This window comes from Mesoplodon mirus (assembly GCF_964341445.2).
Source record: "Mesoplodon mirus genome assembly, chromosome: 4".
Taxonomy (NCBI): Eukaryota; Metazoa; Chordata; class Mammalia; order Artiodactyla; family Ziphiidae; genus Mesoplodon; species Mesoplodon mirus.
Genome location: NC_138979.1, coordinates 113873541 through 113892809, shown reverse-complemented (window position 1 = coordinate 113892809; position 19269 = coordinate 113873541). Strand labels below are relative to the sequence as shown.

The 19269-nt window shown below is 43.7% G+C and overlaps 1 long non-coding RNA gene across 1 annotated transcript in view; it reads left to right on the top strand.

The window, feature by feature from the left end:
* The window catches only part of LOC309802528, a 45843-nt gene extending 38746 nt beyond the window's left edge, over window positions 1-7097 (top strand). Inside the window, exon 3 of the long non-coding RNA XR_014293819.1 lies at window positions 6993-7097. This is a non-coding gene — a long non-coding RNA (uncharacterized lncRNA). The remainder of the gene's footprint in view (window positions 1-6992) is intronic.
* Window positions 7098-19269: the final 12172 nt, after the last annotated feature.

Genomic DNA, 19269 nt, shown 5'->3' with positions numbered 1-19269 from the left:
TCCAGTGTGTCCTGAGGAGACCTACCTCCCATCATTGTGGACTCGGCCAGGCATTGTCCCGAAACCAAAGCCCTGGCGAATCTCAGATCCAGTTCAACCAAAGTTGTGATGCTTATTGGCCTTATGGAGTCCACATGTTATTGAGACACCGTAAGAAGATTACATTAGGAGCCACGATGTCTTGAATGCCATGGATGACCTGGCGTGCAGCCCCAAGGGTGGCACTGGTGAGGCCATGAGCGGAGTGGGTGGCAGGGGTGGGGTCAGACATCTGGCTGCCCTCCTCTTTGGCTCCAGGGTAGCTCACTGACTGGGGAGTTCTGGCCCTGTGGGGACCCGGGCTCCATTCCTGCTTCAGGTCAGTCCCCCTGCGCCAGGATAATTTTAATAGGTAGTGATGGCACAGCTGGCTATCCACCTGGAGGATATAAACTTCCTCTGTGTAAACAAGGACTTTGTGGCTGTAGAGAGACAGTTTCCTCTGTCTTGGTTATTTTGATTTCATTTGAGACTGGTGGAAATGAAACAATTTTATTTTCTTTTAGCTTTTTATTTTAACATAACTTTTGATTTACAGTCAAGTTGTAAGGAATTCCCATATATCCCTCACCCAGATTCCCCATATGTTAACAATGTACCACATTTGCTTTATCTTTTTCTCTCTTGACATATTTCTCTTAACATAAGTTTAATAATTTCTTAGTATTTATACTACTAATATTATATATTAATATATACAATACTAACAGTACATATAATCTAATACAGCATAATGAGCTTAGTACATTAAATAGCCTTTCATATTTCCTGTCCATATTTCTCTGGTCATCTTGAAAAATTTTTTAACATAACATAACAGACCATACTTCGCAACTTGCTGATGTTCCCCTAAGATTTCTAAAATCTAGATCCTCATCCTGGCTCTCTCTCTCTTTTCCGCTTACAATTTAGTTGAGTGAACCGGTCATTTGTCCTATAACATGCCCACAGTCTCTGCTTACTCTTTGCATCCTCGTGGTGCTGTGCAACCCATTCCTCTGCCCCTCTGTATTCCCTGAAGACTGGTTGTTTGATGTAGAGGCTTGATCAGATTCAAGTTTGATTTTCTTGTCAAGAATATTTCATACTGTTGTATTCTAATTCTTTCGTACTTTCTTTAGTAGCTGGAATACTTCCATAAGGAGAATATTCATCAGCTATTTGGTTATGCTGTCTAGATTGTTTTTAACTTTTGCAGAAAGGAGTCAATGAATTATGGTACCTAGCTCAATAACTAAAAGTTGTTTGGGCTTTTTATAGCTTATAAAGAACCACATCCGAATACCAAGCAGGAGTTCATTGGCAGATCAGATTTACTGGAAGTGATTCACAAATATCATTAATAAACTATTATTATCTCCACTTAGCTGTGCCTCATGACTTCTCCTATTTAACTAAATCCAGTTCATGATTCTTGACAAACTTTAAGGTATTCATTTAAAATGAGTAATGAAATAATTTAACAGTGAACCACCTTTACTTATGTATTTTTATATTGAATAGCAGGAAACCAAGAGAGAAATTTGTCACTTTTGTTTGAGAACACAGTTAAATTTATTCTTATTTGACCCTTTCACCCTGGTTGATTAACCAGCTGTGTTTAATTTGAAAGCTTATGAAATTAAGTTTCTTATCAGCACAGAACAAGGCATTTTATAATACAGCATCTGGATTTAAAAGTGTTTTAAGTCCAAGGAGATTATTTTTACAGCTTTTCATTAGAGCTGACTTTCTATAGCTGAAAACTACATTTCCAAGACTGCAGCATAACTAGTATTCTGGATGAAATCTAGATTTTGTACATGCAGAATACAGACTCTGGAGCTGTGTTATGTGGGGAGAGTGGCAGGGCATGAGATAACCGTGTTCCAATATGGTTCCTGGCGGACAGTGTCACTTTTCCTGCTCCAGCAGCTTCCTGCAATAGAATTGGCAGTGCACCCCATCACAGCAGAGATAGTCTGGCTAAGCATTCCTGGAAGTTCTGCTTAGATCCTATTCTTCCATTTCTTCCAGTGACTTTGTAAACCACACACACAAAAATCACTTTCTGCTTATACCAATTTGAATGATTTCCGTTATCTGCAACCTATTTCTCACTAATAATAAAGCTATTGATTTTTGTATATATGTATATATTTTTTAATTTTATTATCTTTGTACTGAGCCATCTTATTCAATTTATTTATTGCCTGAGATAATTTTCTGGAAGTTCTTGTTAAAAATTGTACAGTTTTCATCTCCTCTTTGCCAATTTCATCCTGATTTCTCTTGAATATTTGCACCATATATTGTAGGCAATAGTGAACATTTTGCAGTTTTTCTAACTTTAATGGAAACTTCTAGTCTTTCCAACTGAAAATAATTCTGACTTTGGAGATTACAGATATGTAATGTTATGAAGGTATTCATCTTTTCCCATTTTATTAAGAACTTTCTTTCTTTCTTTTTTTTTTTTTTTTTTTTTGCGGTACGCGGGCCTCTCACTGTTGTGGCCTCTCCCGTTGTGGGGCACAGGCTCCGGACGCGCAGGCCCAGCGGCCATGGCCCATGGGCCCAGCCGCTCCGCGGCACGCGGGATCCTCCCGGACCGGGGCATGAACCCGCGTCCCCTGCATCGGCAGGCGGACCCCCAACCACTGCGCCACCAGGGAAGCCCAATGTTATTATTTTATGAATGAATTATTTTAATATTTCACCTTGAGTATAGTCATTAATTAGGTTTTTTGTGAATATTTGAAACTTTTTCCTGTCTTTAGAAATGTCATCTATCCATAGAAGCATAGATGCTCACTAAGAGTTAAAAATTTGCATCAGATGGTGGGTTTGGGGTGCTCATTGTACTATTTTTTTTTATGCTTTCCTGTGTATTGGAACATTTTCATAATAAAAAGCTGGAAAAAATCAGATCTATTTATATAATTATAAGAGACATCTAAGAATGCTTCAGAAATGATCAGTGAAGAGAGGGAGTTGGCCATTGGAAGGGACACAGTGGCTGTTTGAATTATAAGCAGACAGTTGTTACCCTCTGTTGTTTTTCCTCATGGAGAGTGGAAATGCTGTGGTGTGTGACAGGAAATATTTAGATTGGATAGTAGAGGGAATGGCCTTCTGTAAGAGACCATGCAGCTGCTTCCCCTTGCTTGTCTTTAAGAGAGCTCCATAGATGCTCTCTGTGTTACTTGGTGGAGGTGAGGTGGCTATCCCTTTGGTTGGAGAGAGAAGACAGTTGAATGGTTTCTCAAACAGACCCAGGGGCAGCTGCAACTCACATAACTGTATAGGGTTAGCCAGGACGGTGTCCAGTGCCCTGAAAACAGCAAGGGTGTAGATCAGGTTCTGCCCACAGTAGACCTGCTGAGCTCCACAGATTCCCTCTGTGGATTAGCCCCTGCCTTGTATCTCACCCAGAGCAGTTCCATCAGAACTCTGAGTACAAGCCAGGGAGGGGCCCTGGAGTTCACAGAGCCCAGCCCTTTACTCTTCTGGGAATAAAGAGTTCATACCAACCAGGCACTTAACAAAAGTATGGGATTTTCCAAGAGAAACAATCCTTATGACATTGGTCAGGCAAATTTCCCTGACAGTAAAAAGTCATTCACAGGACTTCCCTGGTGGTCCAGTGGTTAAGACTCCGTGCTTCCACTGCAGGGGTCACGGTTTCTATCCTTGGTCGGGGAACTAAGATCCCGCATGCCGTGAGGCACAGCCAAAAAGAAAAGCAAAAAGTCATTCACCCAAAAGATAGTTGGTGCCCACTATATCCAGAGCCATACTGAGACTATTCGGGCTACAGGATCGTTTCCAGAGTGCCATGCATGGTAACATCTAGGGGGACGGGTTCTGGATTCTGACCTGGTTTTAAATCCTGACTCCTCCGTTAACTAGCTATGTAACTTTGGAAGCAAGTGCCTCGTTGGTCTCTGTGCCTCAGCCCCCTCCTCGGTGGAGTGGGTTTCAGGATTACAGCATCTAGCTCATAGGGTCCGCTTGGAGGATTCGGGATAACATGTGTAGTGTTTGGAACACACGTAATGTTCAGTAAATGTTCACTATTGTTATTTAGCCTGGTTGTGTTGCATCCTCTTTGACAAACCTCATGTTCTTCATTTTCCAACCACTCAGCTACCTTAAACAGACCCCAAGTTACCTCAGGGCTGAGAAGCAGCTACTCTTGGATTTTCCTGGTTACCCAGCTGGAGGGGGTTTCCAGGCTCTCAGGAGCTTCTTGCCTTTCTAGCTTTATCAAAACCATTACATTCTCAGCTAAGAGGACTCTGACCCTCGCGATTGGGTTCTGTGGGTGAGGGAGCAAGTGAACCACCCTGTGGCGATGGCCTTGGGATCTGTCCTCCTGTCCTTTCCTTTTGAGCTATAGGTGTAACTGTGGGTGATGAGATTCATTTAGCTCCACCATGGACAGCCCCAGGGGTCCTGCTGTATTAACCTTCATCTACATTCAGGAGTAACATCCCTACCAAGGCCTTGGTGTAAGTCATTTTTGGGAGACTTTGTGACTCCATGTGCATCTAGTACATAGATGTGTTTGGATGGTTTCCCGGTTTCTGTGGAATTTTGAAACTTGGAGCCCCAAGTATTGATTCACTGAGGGAAACTTTCCCCTCTCTGGAGTGAAGTTGTGGAGCTTCTCTGGAGACTCATTACAACATTGTGATAATAAGGCTCCAGCCACCTCAAATCCCTTGGCTGTTGATTGCTCTAACTTTGAAGCTGGAAGTTTGCCCTTTTATCCCCCAGTTGCAGAGCATAGTAACTTTGGGAAAGTTTAGTGAGTCTGGTTGAGGGAGTGAGGGAAGAATGGCAGGCAAGGCCCTTCCAAGGGCTGGATCAGTGGGGTTATGACCATGGGCATTGTGTGGCTATGATGGGTGGGAGTGGTCCACGTCCAGGAGCTACAGGATAATTCTTCCTCTGTCCCTTTCCTAGGAGTCTCTGTCTGCCCCTCCACCTCTTCATCCACTGTGTCCACTGAGCTTGCCCACCCAGAGTGGCCTTCTCAAAACCTGGGCCCATCTCAAGGCATGGGCCTCCACACCTACAGCCTCTCTCTGCTCAATGTCACCTCTTTAGATGGGCTTTTCCTGTCCATCATGTGTAAAACAGAGCCCCTTCTTATCCTTCCCTGTCCCCTTACTATGCTTATTTACTTTTATTCATAACACTACCTGACATTTTATTTACGTGTTTATATTTGTCTGTCTTCCCTACTAGAAGGAAAACTCTATGAGTGCAGAGACTGTTGTGTTCATTGCTGTGTACTCTATACTTAGAACAGGCTTGGCACAGAAGAGGTACTGAATAAGCATTTTTAAATGAAAACAAGAAAGCAAAACACCTCTTTCCCAGAGGAGTCTTTGCACAGAGGAGAGTAGCTGTGGGGTCTGGGCAGAAGAGGAGATGTGCATTTCTTGCAACATTTCTCAGGGGTTTTGGGTGTAAGATGCAGGAGTACCTTTTGAGAAGGGGATGTGAGGCATGAGAAAACCAAGGGTGAATCATTTAGAACAATTCTCATCCTCTTGGGATGATTGGTCTCTCTCTGAGAATGATACCAGTTGACTCGAGATGTCTTCAGCACCTTTGATTACTCCACTGAGATGAGCGTAATATGTTCTCATCCTTGGACCTCAGGAATGGGACCTAAAGTAATTTGAAGTATGGAGGATGAATACTCAAGAATATAGGCTTGCTTCCCGCCAGACAGGACCATTCCTTGTTTAAAGCACAGTTACCCTTGGTCTTCCTGCTTTTTCTCCTGCCATTTCTCCTAACAAGAGTGCTCTTCCTGCTGCTCCCCCTTTCCAACTGCTACCTCCTCTTCTAGATCAAGTTCAAATTCTTCTTTTGTGAAGCCTTCCCAGCCATCATGGGGAAGAGCAACCTTTCCTTCCTCTAAATGCCTTTAAGTCTTACTGTTCATGCTTTCATGACATTTGGCCATAAATGATTTGGGGGCAACTCAAGTACTAACTAACTAACTAACTAACCAACTAACTAACTCTGAAGTCTTTGGCTTCTCTAATCTCCAAAGGTCATCCTTCCCTTCAGTGTTTAAAATCACAAAAGTCCAAGCTCGGATCCTGATCCACCACTGAAAGTTCAGCTGTGGACTGGTTCCCCACCCATGTAATTCTCAGAGGATGCTTACATTTTCTGCCTAGCCCTGCTGGTTCTGGAGTTCTGCTGGGCTTCTGGCCATCTTGTGACCAGCTTCTCCAACTGCTACTGCTTTTCCCATACCTCCTCACCCCAAGTACAGACGAAGACCCCTGTATTATCTGTCCAAGCACATCACAGACCAGCACCTACCGAAGCTTTGGGATAATAGGAAGGACTTCTAGTATAGGCAAGAGTGAGGAAAACCCCATAGAACGAGATACAGGAAATTATTCTTGGAGTCCACCAGCCATATATACCTAGACAGGGTTTTGTTTTTTTTTCTTTTACACTTTCCTCATCCCTCATTCTGCTGCCACATGGCCACAAAACCTACCTTCTGCCATGTAGTACCCTTGCCTATATCTCTCTCTGCTCCTTTCATACCTGGGTGCAGGACCCTGATCTTTGAGACACAGCAAGAAGGGAAAACCCCATTTTAGCCTCAGGCTCACTTCTCAGGACACATCTTTTTCTGCAGAGATGGATCTCATTCCATAATGCAAGCCATTTCAATGTCATGAAAGAGAGCAGTGTACCTCTCTCTGTCTTAACCATTGAAGACACTATTTTGGCTTTGCTGCCATAAAGCCATTGGAATGTTTTCCCAAACAAACATAGTCTGTTCCCCAAATTGAATCTGAAAATTGCTGATAAGTTTAAAATAACTTATTCTGGCTTTTAGACATTACATTTTCAAAAACTGGGGGGTTCAATCTCATTAGAACACTTCACACATTTTTTTTTCTTTAAATGTGTTTTCTATCTTACAGAAATCGGCAGAATAGTAAAGCATCTAGGAGGAGATTGGTGGTGCCGTCTAAGGGAAGACCAGGAGAGTCTGTCTCTCCCTTCTGAAGCTCCGAGAGTGTCTGGAGGTGGGTGTGTTGTGTTTCAAGAGAGTCACACTAACAAAAATGTACTTAGGAGTGATGAGCATTTCAGAATGACATTTGGTTAATTTGCATGAGAGATAGGACTGCTAACCAGAAATGCTCTGCCCAGTCTCTTCCCTCCCTCTGCCCTATTCCTCCCAGTCAGAACCACTCCCTGAGATCTCACTGACCCTTTGTAAAAGAAAAGTGTGTTCTTCCATCTCAGTCAGTGGATGTCTAACGTGGAGAAGTCTCAGGAAGCAAGCAATACTTCAGAAAGAGTTAAAAATTCCTCCCTAGTCATTCTGCCTTTCAGGGAGTAGGCAGTGGCCTGCTCACTGGATGAGCCCAAAGTTATCCAAAAGAGCAGGGGCGCCACTCCCTGGGTAAACTCATCCTTCCTGGGACAGAGCCCCTGGGAACTGAGATAATGGCAATCATGAGGTGTGCTCCCCTCCTCCACCGCTAGGGGTCTGCCATGAGCTGGCGAGGAAGGCAAGTCATGGACACAGTAAAAGGTGAGAGACAGCGGGAGGTGCTCTAAGTGGTTGATTACTTACCAAGGACCTAGAAATGAGGGAAATGGATGGTTCCAATCAGTGGTTCTTAACGTTTTCTGAGTCACAAAGTCATATGAGAATTTGACTCTTCTCATCCTCACCCTAATCTACGTAGACACACCATTTCACATATATTTTAAGGGTTTTCCCAGAATACCCTGGAGTTCATCTGTGGACCTTCTGCTCAAGACCGTAAACCCCTGGAGGGCAAGGACTGGGCTTGTTCGCTGATGTGTGTCCAGTGTCTACCTGAAGTGTCCAAGATGAAGGAAGTGTCAATAAATGTTCAGAGCTAAAAGGCAAAAGCAAACATGCGCTTGCCTGGCAGAAGCCAGACCAGGGTGTGCAAACACCAGTGGCATCAGTGCCATGAGGAGCTTTGATGGTGACATCCCTGTCACTGTTCTTCTTGACATTTAAAGCCAGGGCTGCTGAAGTGTGAACTCTTCACTCTTCTGACCCTCTGGTCCTGACCTAGTGTGGTGACCTGAGACATGTACGGTCAGTGATGGTCTGGGGAAGAGATAAGTGACATTTTGAGGATTCTCACACTGCTACCTGGTTTTTGCAATGGCTTTGATATCAATTTATTCTAAAGGCTTCTTTGAAGTCATCATTCAGCTGCATTTACTGAGCATCTCAGGGTCTACTGTGTTTCAGGAGGGTGCTTGATAAATGCTGAGGACTGAATCACCATAACAGCTGGTCTGGGTCACTTCAAAGTCCTCTGCCACTGCCAGCGAGGGAACAAGAGGAACCACTGTAACCACTACCACTTTCAGAAACTCCTACATCACTGGGCTGCTATGAGCCATGCTGAACACAGCCAAGTTGCTCATAGAACCTACTCCTAGGCCAATTAAGTTCAGAAAGGGATGGGGCTCCATAGTAAAGAGAACTGAGCCCCAAAATATCAGAAGCTTTAATGAAAAAGGTCTATCAATTCAGAAGCCCCAAAACTCACAGATTCTTCCAAAGAACTGCCAGAATGGAAGACACACAGTGCACCAAAGATTTGGTGCTGAGCATAGCCCACCAGTTCACACACTTTCTTCCCTGTGGTAAGCTCCCTGTTAGGGATTCCATAGTCCTTTCCTGAAACTTATCCTCAGTCTGGGGCCACCGTCAGATCTATTTTTATGTCCTTAAATCTACAAGAAGATTAGAGTTCCAGTCCCTTTGAACCCCTGGGAGAGTCCTCATTTTATATGCAAATTGGTATATGAAAATAGATATGAGGGGGCACTTCTTACCTCTGCTGCAGCATTCAAGGCACTAATTAACATAAGTGGATGCTCTGGGGTGTGACCTTAGGAAGCATGTCAACGGTGCCAGGTGGAGGATGAATGTTATCTGCTCTTCCCAGATGCACTGGAACCCCAACTCTTGCCCAGCCAAAATATGCTGCTGGTCTAGCTTAGTAACAGACATTTTGCCTTATTTCTGTAAATGACTAATGACTTTTTCTTCATTCTTGTTTTTTTTTTTTTTTTTTTCCGTACGTGGGCCTCTCACTCTTGCGGCCTCTCCCGTTGCGGAGCACAGGCTCCGGACGCGCAGGCTCAGCAGCCATGGCTCACGGGCCCAGCCGCTCCGCGGCATGTGGGATCTTCCCGGACCGGGGCATGAACCCATGTCCCCTGCATCAGCAGGCGGACTCTCAACCATTGCGCCACCGGGGAAGCCCCTTCATTCTTGTTCTTCATAACCTCTCCATATATTTGGCACTGTTGACGCTCCTGCCATCTTGGATTTCTCCTCCCCTGCTTCTTAACCCTGCACGGTTCTGTTTCTGTTGGTTTGCTTTCTGACTATTCCTCTTGTTCGCCGTGGTGATTTAACCAAGGGCTTTCCCCAAAGCTCCACCCTTTTTTCCTTCTCTACATAAACTTCTCCAGAGTGTAGTTTCATATCCACTTGCTTGCTTGCCCACTCACTGAGCCTCTCTCACGTCCCTTATGTGGTACTAGGCTTAGAAAACACCAAGATGAATAAAATCTAGTTTCTGCCTTCAGGGAGTCATATAATTGATAAGTGGTAACTTGACCCAGTGCCTGGCTCCTTCTACTCACATTCCAGTGCTCACTGCCCTCTGTCTAAAGACTGTAAGTTATTTATGCATGCTCAGTCTTAATCTCACATGACTCCTTTGCCTGTAACTCCAGCCTTCATTGATTTTCTTCTCCAACAAACTGCTCTACTCAGGAGAGCTGTTTGGTTTTTTTTTTAATTGAAGTATATTTGATTTACAATGTTGTGTTAATTTCTGCTGTACAGCAAAGTGATTCAGTTATGTACATTATTTTTTATATTCCTTTCCATTATGGTTTATCGCAGGATGTTGAATATAGTTCCCTGTGCTATACAGTAAGACCTTGTGGTTTATCCATTTTTTAAAATGTATGTATCTATTTATTTATCTATTTATTGATTGATTTTTTGTGGCTGTGTCGGGTCTTAGTTGGGCATGTGGTATCTTTCGTTGTGGCGTGAGGGCTTTTCACTGTGGCATGCGGGCTTCTCTCTAGTTGTGGCTCTCGGGCTCCAGAGCACGTGGGCTCTGTAGTTGGGGTGCGCAGGCTTAGTTGCCCTGCAGCACGTGAGATCTTAGTTCCCCAACCAGGGATCGAACCCACGTCCCCTGTATTGGAAGGCAGATTCTTAACCACTGGATCACCAGGGAAGTCCCTCCAATTTATATATACTAGTTTGCACTTGTTAACCCCAAACTCCCAATCCATCCGACCCCCACCCCACCTCCCCCTTGGCAACCACTGATCTGTTCTCTATGTCTGTGAGTCTGTTTCTGTTTCATAGATAAGTTCATTTGTGTCATATTTTAGATTCTATATATAAGTGATATCATATGGTATTTGTCTTTCTCTTTCTGACTTACTTCACTTAGTATGATAATATTAGGTCCAATCATGTTGCTACAAATGACATTATTTTGTTCTTTTTTATGGCTGAGTAGTATTCCGTTGTATATCTTTTTTATCCATTTATCTGTCGATGGACATTTAGGTTGATTCCATGTCTTGGCTATTGTGAATAGTGCTGCTGTGAATATAGGGGTTCATGTATTTATTTATTTATTTATTTGGCTGTGCTGGGTCTTAGTTGCAGCATGCAGATCTTCACTGTGGCTTGAGGGATCTTTAGTTGTGGCATGCAGGATATTTAGTTGCAACATTTGAACTGTTAGTTACAGCATGTGGGATCTAGTTCTCTGACCAGGGATTGAACCCAGGCCCCCTACATTGGGAGCGTGGAGTCTTAGCCACTGGACCACCAGGGAAGTCCCACATGTACCTTTTAGAATTACAGTTTTGTCTGGATATCTACCCAGGGGTGGGATTGCTGGATCATATGGCAACTCTGTTTTTAGTTTTCTGAGGAACCTCCATACTGTTTTCCATAGTAGCTGCACCAACTTACACTCCCACCAATGGTGTATGAGGGTTCCCTTTTAGGAGAGCTGGGTTCTATTCCTTCAACAGTTTTATTACCTTGGGTAACTCATTTGACCTGTATTGGATTTAATATCTCTATCTGTGGAATGAGAAGGTTGTAGCACCAGGATTCTTTCATCTCCAAAATTCTATGATCATTTACAATTGGAGGGAGGTAGTGGCTAATACGAAACAGCAATTATATAGTGAAGCTAATGCTTTTTAAAAAAAACTTATGAGCAGCATCCTCATGGGGATTGCTAGCACATCATAAAATTGTTTGCTGAGTCTGGAAAATATTTGTCCTTATCACTTATTATAATTAGACAGTCACCAGAGCTATTAACATGTTCAGGTAAGAGGAAGGCAGGCATGGGAGTGGTTGAAGTTAAAGCAGGATTAGATGGCAGCCTTAAACTTTCTGGAAGGATTGTCCTCATATAGGTACTGTTCTGAGATAATTGATCTTTATAGTAAGTTTGTGCCTTTATCTGTAAATTTATACATGTTATTCATGTTAAGTAAATTTCTATAGAGTAAGCGTTCTGCTTCAGATCTTAAAAAAAACCTTCCTGATTAGAAAAATGATATTATTTCCTTAGTCATTGATACTTTGAATTAAAAAAACAGATCCATTCAAGCTAGTTGACTAAAGGGGTATGTGTACGTATGTGAAAGGATGAACTATTAAATGGCAATGAAAATGAATCACACGCAGCACAGTTGAACCTCCCAAATGTAAGATTGAGCAAAAGATGCCAGACACAAAACAACAGATACTATATGGATCCATTTATATGAATTTCAGAAACAGGCAAAACTAACCCATGATGTTAGAAATCAGGATAAAGGTTACCTTTGGGATGGAGGAAAGGAGTTAGAGAGGGACTTCTGGGGCGCTAGTATCATTCTATCTCATGACCTAGGTGGTGGTTACACGGGTGTGTTCACTTTATGATAATTCATTGAGCTTGTGATTTGTGTGCTTGTCTGTGTATGTGTTATATTTAAATTTAAAAAGTTAGGACTTCCTTGGTAGCACAGTGGTTAAGAATCCGCCTGCCATGGAATATTACTCAGCCATAAAAAGAAATGAAATTGAGCTATTTGTAATGAGGTGGATAGACCTAGAGTCTGTCATACCCATATGCTAACACATATATATGGAATTTAAGAAAAAAAATGTCATGAAGGACCTAGGGGTAAAACAGGAATAAAGACACAGACCTACTTGAGAATGGACTTGAGGATATGGGGAGGGGGAAGGGTAAGCTGTGACAAAGCGAGAGAGAGGCATGGACATATATACACTACCAAACGTAAGGTAGATAGCTAGTGGGAAGCAGCCGCATAGCACAGGGAGATCAGATCGGTGCTTTGTGACTGCCTGGAGGGGTGGGATAGGGAGGGTGGGAGGGAGGGAGACTAAGAGGGAAGGGATATGGGAACAGATCTATATGTATAACTGATTCACTTTGTTATAAAGCAGAAACTAACACACCATTGTGAAGCAATTATACTCCAATAAAGTTGTAAAAAAAAAAAAAAAAGAATCCACCTACCGATACAGGGGACATGAGTTTGAGCACTGGTCCGGAAAGGTCCCAAATGCTGCAGAGCAACTAAGCCCGTGCGCCACAGCTGCTGAGCCTGCGCTCTAGATCCCGCAAGCCACAGCTACTGAGCCCGCAAGCCACAGCTACTGAGCCCGCGAGCCACAACTACTGAGCCCACGTGCCACAACTGCTGAAGCCCACATGCCTAGAGCCCGTGCTCCACAACAAGAGAAGCCACTGCAATGAGAAGCCCACACACCGCAACAAAGAGTAGTCCCTGCTCACAGCAACTAGAGAAAGCCTACGCGCAGCAACAAAGACCCAATGCAGCCAAGAATAAATAAATAAATAAAATTTAAAAGTTAAAAACACTTGAGTTCTACACTGTGGATTCCAAGTGGCCAGAAAAGTATGTCTAGAGAGGGAGAACCCAGCTTAGGCTTGAGCAGGAGGGACAAGAGCTGGGCTCTGGAAATAAGGTGGGTGGAGAAGACATTCCAGTTGGGCCAGCTGGGGGCAGAGTGAAGACAGTGGTCAGACTGAAGTAAAAGATGTGTACAGGAGTGTGTAAGGTGGGAGCTGAAGCTGGGAGGTAATTCTGGGAGAGACGTGGGTGGGGTTCTTGAGTACCCAGCGGAGCAGCTTGGTTTTTTCTTTTGGATAGTGGGAGATCACTGGAGATTTGGCATATTGATAGCAGAACTTGAGGATGCTGGAGAGGAGAGTACTCGGTAGCATGGAGTGGTAGGGGTGGGGACAATTGTCACGGCGGTACTGGAGAGGGGCGGATGGAGGACTGCACTCTGAGGCTCTCTGAGATATGTCTGGTAGTGTTGATCCTGGCTAGTGTTCCACCTCCTGTTCTTGCTAGTGTAGACATGTTTGGGTTTTCATCCTTTCCTAAGTGGGCCCCAGGGCATCAGACTCAGGCTGTGTTCAGGGACAGCTTGGTAAATTGTGCCCCTGAGGATTCCCCCATGATTGGATCCTTCTCAGAAAGTGTGTGCTCTCACCTGAACCAAGCCTGCCCCTCCCTGCCCCAGTGGGGGCCAAGCATGGGACCCATACGTGAGACCCTTCCATTGTATTGCCACTTTCAACCCTGATCATGCAGAGTTTGCGGCAGTGGAAACCTCAGTGTGACGGTGCCCAAGCTTGGGGCTGCCCTGTGGGCAGGACATGCTGGGAATTGGCCCGTGTGCCTCATTTTGGCTAATGTGAGTATTGCTGAGTCCCCTGGGTGAGTGTTGCTGGTCACTCTGTAGAATGCAGATGGTGGAGGGCAGTGGGGTGGTCTCTTCATTCTAGGAATCCGAGGCAGGAGGCTTAAGCAAAATTCCCAGGTAAAGAAGCATCTTCCCTTGTCTTCACTCTTTGTAGCCAACCAGATATGCTGTCCAAGGAGAAAACAATTGATTAAGGCAGAACTGCGGTCTGATGAGATGTATCCCGGGGCCAGGAGTGACAGTGTTCTAAGGTGGGATGGTCCATATCTCATAAGGACGAGGAAAACAGGATTTGTCCTTTGCCAAAAATGGCAGGATAGCAGAGCTTCTTGAAATAACATTTGATTATGGTGGTTTATGATTTTCTAAGGCACTTCATATGCATTATTTTATTTTCCATTTTGAGCTTCTCAACCAGGCTGTGAGAAAGATAGGGAAAAGAGGATTATCCCTGCTTATCATGTGAGGATTTATGTGCAGGTGTCTGGAAAGGTGAGGTGATTTGTCCAGTCTCAAAGGTGGTAAGGGGTGGAACTTGAAACCAGGTCTCTCCACTCCAGGTCCAGATTTCTCTCGATGTACTAGTTATATTTCCCCAACAGGATTCAACTGTCCTGCAGTAACCGTACGATAAGTTTAGCCCCAGGGACATTTGGCCTACCAGTCTCTGAAAACATCTGATGGGGAGGTGGTACATGTTGGATTGAGGGGACATAGGAGGAGGAAATGAGAGAAGTGGGATGATAATTGTTGCCTGACAGGTGAGTGCAGTGTTCCTTTTCCCAAGAAGCAACCAAGACTAGACTATAGGCATTGAGCAGAGGACGACAGAGGAGGCAGGGAAGATGGCAGCATGAGAGGGGGACAAAGCACCATCCAGTAGCTTGCTGGAGAGGCTCCCCCCGACCTTCCCTACAGGCGTCAGATTGTATAGACAGCATGGGAGGCTCCAGTTGGTCAGTAGATGGCCCAGTTGGACTGAAGGCTACTTCCTCACCCATTCAGGGTGAGGGCCCAGAAGATCTCTAGACTTCTCAGTACTGGAATGGGTGCCACTCCCTGTAACTTCCTAAGGAGTGTAAAAACCCAACAGACTAAACTTTCCAGCAGTCTACACCATGTGCACGCTCATCAGGGAAGACGTCACAGCCAGGGCAGAAGTTCAGATGAGTTGGGAGGGGTTCATTTCACCTGTCAGATGCTGCTGGTCTAATGTGAAGCTCACTGTGGCTTTTGATCAAGGTAATTACTGTAGAAGGTTCTAGGTGGCAGCAAAGTCTGGATGAGCAGACCTGAGCTTAGAGGTGGCATGAGGGGTCCCCAGTTGAGCTGAATGCAGAGCAACCATTTGGCTTTTCTGGGTTGCCTAAAGAGCAGAAGGTCCTGTTATAATCTAAGGCATTTATCTTTGCCTTCATTAAACTTCTTGAAATTTTTGATATTAAGGGGTTACTTTCCACGGGGTGCAGTGGCAGTTCCTGCAAAAGTGTATTTTGAGAGTTAAATGAGATGTCTTGCTCCCTCATCTTACTATTTCCAGCCTTGGTGACCAAGGTTCACCCTCTGCATCATTCTTCTTGATTTTCTAGAATTTGAATATGTCTGCTCTTGGTAATTGCCGTGTGTGTGTGTGTGTGTGTGTGTGTGTGTGTGTGTGTCCAAGCAAGTGTGTCTGCCGTGACTAGGGGTCAGGGCTTCTCCCTGGGGCCATGGCATTTCCTCCTGCCACATTCCTTCTTAGAGATCCTTGGCAATGATCCATGCTACAACGTGGCAGAACCTTGAAAACATTATGGTAAGTGAAGGAGGACAGACATAAAGGACCACATATTATATAATCCATTTATGTGAAATGTCTGGAATAGGCAAATCCACAGACACAGAAGGTAGATTAGTTGCCAGGGAAGGGGGTGAGGGGAGGGATAAATTAGGAGGCTGGGATTAACATATACCCACTACAATGTATAAAATAGATAACCAACAAGGACCTACTGTATAGCACAGGGAACTACACTCAATATTATGTAATAACCTTTAAGGGAAAAGAATCTGAAAAGGAATATATATATAACCAAATCGCTGTGCCGTACACCTGAAACTTACATGATATTGTAAATGAAGTATGCTTCAATAAAAAAATTTTTTTTTAATTGGTTGCCCAGGATTGGAGGGGTTGATAAGATTGTTCTGAAATTGATTGTGATGATGAATGCACAACTAAATACTAAAAGCTATTGATTTGTACACTTTACATGGGCAGATTGTATGGTATATGAGTTATATCTCAAGGAAACTTTTTTTTTTTTTTTTTATTGTGGGGATGCTAAGTAAGAATGTGTCAGCGGAGCCTAACCTGATGCCATAGGGAGCCCTGGAGCATGAAGGGCATTACAGTTGGCAAGGAGATGGCTGTAATACCCCTGGGCGCATGGGCTTAGTTGCTCAGTGGCATGTGGGATCCTCCCAGACCAGGGCTCGAACCCGTGTCGCCTGCATTGGCAGTCGGACTCTCAACCACTACGCCACCAGGGAAGCCCTCAAGGAAACTTTTTAAAAAGAAAAGATCCTTGTGCAATACAGACACAGTGAGTTGGCTGCAGAGACTGTGTGATGTGACTACAGTGAGGTGGAGGCAGGTCTTGGGGACAGACTCCAATGCAGGAGTGGCTGAGAGCGAATTCTGAGATGGGCAGAGGTTAACTCAATCCTTGGGATTTTTGCAGCTTTTTTCTTCACTAGTTTATTTTTCTATCTTCCCTGGTCCAGTCCATAGACAGTCTTGGTCATTAGTAAGCAGCAAGGTCCTACTGTATAACACAGGGGACTATATTCAATATCCTGTGATAAACCATAATGGAAAAGAATATGAAAAAGAATATATATTGTATAACTGAGTCACTTTGTTGTACAGCAGAAATTAAACACTACATTGTAAATCAACTATATTTCAATAATATTTTTAAAAAATTAAAAGAATTTGTATGGATTCACAGTCTTTTCAACACTTGTTTTTATCATGTGTCTATTTTTTTCAATATAGGGGGTATAAAATAGTATCTTGCTACTGTCTTAATTTGCATTTCCCTAATTACTAATGAGATCAAGCATCTTTTGGTACATTTATTGGCTATATTTCTTTCCTCTTTAATGTAATTCAGGTCAAATGTTTGGCCCATTTTTCTGTTGGATTGCTGCTTATCTATTCCTTATGGCTTTGTAAAAATCAGTATACTGATTATATATTATGGTTACTAAACATTTGTCTGTTATCTGTGTCACAGATATGTTCTCCCTGTTTGTAATTTACCTTTAACTTTACTCTGGGGGTATTTTAATAAACTGAAACTCTTAATTTTAATGTAGCTTAATTTATCAATATTTTCTTTTTTGTTTAGCACTTTTCTGAACTTCTTTAGTAAATTCTTTTATATGCTAGGGCCCCAAACAATATTCTCCTATCTTTTCTTCTAGAAGTTTTGATTTTTACATTTAATTTTTTTGTCCATCTGGAATGGATGTTAGTGTCTGCTATGAGACAGGGAATCTAAGTTTACTTTTTCCCCATATGGACAATCAGCAGTACCAGCTTCCTTTCATCTCTGACATGTAGCACTGTTCCATATTTGTGTGGGGTTGTTCCTTCGCTCTTTATTGTGTTCTGCTGGTCATTTTGCGTATATTTGTGCCAATACCATCTTGCCTTCATCACTCTGGTTTTATGTTGTGAAATATGCTTAGGCAAGTCCTCCCCCCCATCTCCTTTAGCAACGTCTTGACTATATTAGGATCTTTGCTGATTTACATTTTACCCCCAAATGGTATCGTAATGTTACTACTAGTTTATAACTTGCTTTTAAAACAAACCCTTAATAATAATACATTGTGACTATTTTGGCATTATTATATAATTTTTAATGACTACATGATATGTTATTGTTTAGATATTCCACAGTTTACTTATTCCATCCCCCATTTTTGGATATTTAAGTTGTTGCCAAATTGTCATTATTATAAACAATTTTGTGGTGAATGTCCCTGTGGCAAAATATCCATGACTATTTCCTCAAGATGGGAGTAGGATGTCTAAGTCTAAGGATTGGCGCAATTTTCAGGGTTTTTTTTTTTTTTTTTGATGTGGACCATTTTTAAAGTCTTTATTGAATTTGTTACAATATTGCTTCTATTTTATGTTTTGTTTTTTTGGCCACGAGGCATGTGGGATCTTAGCTCCCCAACCAGGGATCGAACCCACACCCCCTGCATTGGAAGGCTAGTCTTAACCACTGGACCGCCAGGGAAGTCCCTAGGTTTTTGATAGAAATTGCTAAATTATTTTTTAGGAAGTTCACATGAACTGTGTGATAGTGAGGTCTCATGGTAGGCTCCCTTACTAACAGTGAACATTATCATTAAAAAAAACAGCAATGGGCTTCCCTCGTGGTGCAGTGGTTGAGAGTCCGCCTGCCAATGCAGGGGACACAGGTACGTGCCCCGGTCCGGGAAGATCCCACATGCTGCGGAGCGGCTGGGCCCGTGAGCCATGGCCGCTGAGCCTGCGCGTCCGGAGCCTGTGCTCCGCAACGGGAGAGGCCACAACAGTGAGAGGCCCACGTACCGCAAAAAAAAACCAACAAAACAAAACAAAACAAAAAACAGCAACAACATATGTTTTCCAACTCCATAGGCAAATAATTTAAAACCAAGTTAAATTTGGCTCACATATCTAATCTGGATTAGCACATTCTATGTTTGTATTTTTCTAGTGAACAGCCATGGGGTTTCATACACTGAACACGCTCCTAAATACATCTCCCTTTGTTCCATTAGGGGAACTGAGCTGGGCCTGTGGGCCCATGGAGAATCAGACTGTCGGGGTGATGGAGTTTATTTTGCTGGGATTTCCTCTCAGCAGGCAGGTGGAGCTGCTATTCTTGGTGCTGCTGCTGCCCACACGTCTGCTAACGCTCCTGGGGAACCTGCTGATCATCTCTGTTGTGCTGTCCTACTCCCGCCTCCACACCCCCATGTACTTCTTTTTTTTGGCGGGGGGAGTTCGCGGGACTCTCACTGTTGTGGCCTCTCCCATTGCGGAGCACAGGCTCCGGACGCGCAGGCCCAGCGGCCATGGCTCACGGGCCCAGCTGCTCCGTGGCATGCGGGATCTTCCCGGACCGGGGCACGAACCCGTGTCCCCTGCATCGGCAGGTGGACTCTCAACCGCTGTGCCACTAGGGAAGCCTGCTTCTACAAGCTTTTTTCAACTACAGGTAAATGTCTGTACAGGTAAATGTCTGGACCAGGTACAAATCAAAGTGAGCACACCTGACTCCTGTCTGATGCAGCTCACCCACACAACTGACAGATGAACATAAATCAAAGTG